This window comes from Cebus imitator, unplaced genomic scaffold (genome assembly GCF_001604975.1).
Source record: "Cebus imitator isolate Cc_AM_T3 unplaced genomic scaffold, Cebus_imitator-1.0 Scaffold143, whole genome shotgun sequence".
Classification (NCBI taxonomy): domain Eukaryota; kingdom Metazoa; phylum Chordata; class Mammalia; order Primates; family Cebidae; genus Cebus; species Cebus imitator.
The window spans coordinates 5,059,307-5,061,632 of record NW_016107458.1 but is presented as its reverse complement, the minus strand read 5'-3'; positions in this window follow the sequence as shown (position 1 = coordinate 5,061,632).

Sequence of the window (2,326 nt, the reverse complement as noted above, 5' to 3'; positions counted from 1 at the left end):
AGAGTTTGTCACTCAAGCCCTGAGCAGGACAGGGAGGGCAGCACTGAAGATTTTAGGGGAAATGGGGACTTGCACATCCCCTGGGCACTCTCAGCCCCACTTTCATGCTGTTCTCCCTGGGGTGTTCCTCATTCTATATGGACATGGCACCACCACTGCAAACTGAGCTTAAAAACTCACAGGGAAGAGCTCATGGGCCATCTCTGGACCCCATCACTGTATCTAGGAAACTAGGAATGTGTAAAAGGACAACAGTCCTCATTTAGACCATATGACTAGGATTGGAGGGGGAACAGCAGTTTCCCCCAAAAGAAGGGGCAAGAAGGAAAAGACAGAACTTGACTCAGAGATGACCAGTAGGGGAAATCACTGTGGTCGGCCACCTGAATTGGAATATAGGGTACAGTGAGCACCATGAACAGACTTTTGAGGAAAAGAGGGGCAAGAGATTTTCCAACGGATTCCCATACTAGGTCTCACTGTGCCAGACTACCATTCCAAGAGGCACAGGAAGCCTGATGATAGCCTAACCATGTCTTTCTCCTACTCAACTCCAGACACATAGCCCCTAGGGTGCAGTGAAGACTACAGGACAATTGTCCCTAACTTACGAAATCTACCCATAAAATCCAAAGCACAAAACTCTTCTGCAAGAACCATGCTGCCATCCAAAGCAAAGCTAAGCTCCAGTTCTCATCCTCTCCTATATTAGTTTCAGGATATTTTTCAGGCATTCTTTCCATCTTTCATTAAACTAGTACATTTTTTAGAATATGAATAATTTTTAAAATGCAAAATGTTTCAGTGTGATGAATGGCATTATATTTTAAGACACACATGTGCTAAAACTAAGGGTGACCCAAAAATGAGAAACCCACCACAGGAGACAGTCTTCATCGCTGGAGACTGGCATTCAAATCACGTGTGGTATCTGGTGACGGTTGTTCACAGCAGAGAGCTGGAGGTGTTACTGACCTTTCTGTGGCATCTGCAAGGGTTTACCACATTTTCTCAAACACAAATGCATCTCTGCACAGAGTATGAAACTTTCAAAGTCTTTTGGAGAAAAGAGCCTTTCTCAGCTGAATCTGCAGCTTAAGAGGGTGCTCATTAAATGAGAAAGGAGCAGGCATCTTGGAGTCCTTTTTTGGGGAAGATCAAATAAATCACCCCTGGCCTTCAAATAGAGATAAGGGATCCCATGTGCAGATTTTTCACAGCCTATATGAGCTTTGAATGTCATTGCCAACTGCCAGCCTTATGAATGTTTCTACACTGGCCAAATCCAATTGAAAATGTGGTATAAACTCTTACTCAGACTTCAAATCTTGTCCTAATGTCTTCTTTCTCAGGCCCTGCATGTAGTCCCAAAGCCTAGCAATTCTTCCCCCAGATCTTTCTTGGCCTCACCTTTTATCACATGCACGTGCACTGGCATGTCTTTAATACCGAGATTGCGGACTAGCAAACTACAGCCTAGCAGCCAAATATGACCCACCACCTATTTTGGGTAAATAAAATTTTGCTGGAACACAACCATATTCATTCATTTCTGTATTGTCTATGGCTGCTTTCACACTACAACAGCAAAGTTGAGTGGTTGAGCCAGACTGCTGGACACTCAAAGCCAAAAATATGTGCTATCCGGCCCTTTACGGAAAATGTTTGCCAATGCCTGTGTGAGACTGTTGTAACACGTCTGTCCAGCCTTAACTTCCTTCTAGTTCTCCCTACTTTTTATAATATTCCCTACTCAAAACTCTATTCTGAATTACCAATGAAGCATTTCAGTCACACACAGGCACACCCTGTTTAAAATGTGTAAAAGGCTCCTCACGGCACTTTGAATAAATTCCCAGTACTCTGGCTCTAGGTGATCAAATGGCTTCAACTTCTGTCACTGCATCCCTCCTAAATCACTATACTCCAGCCTCACTGGTCTTTCTCATTTCCTTCAGGCATCAGACCCTTCCCCTTCCAGGGCCTTACAACTACTGTTCTCTTTTCATGCAATGTTCTTCCCTATCCACCTTCATCTGGCCACCACCTCTCATCCCTCAGATCTCCATTTCAATGTCACCTTCTTGGAGATGAGTCTACCCTTTCTCAAGAAGATTGCTGTCACTCTGTTCTTCCCTAGCACCCTGTTCGTTTTATTCATAGGAAGAAACTAAACCTTATTTGTTTGCTTCCTGGATTATTGTCTGTCTCATTGATCATAATCTTTATCAGAATCACTCCAGGAGGCCAAGGCTTGTATGTCCCTTTTATCTGCCACTCCACATTCAGCCCTTAGGAAATAGTAAGCACTCAAAACATATTTTTG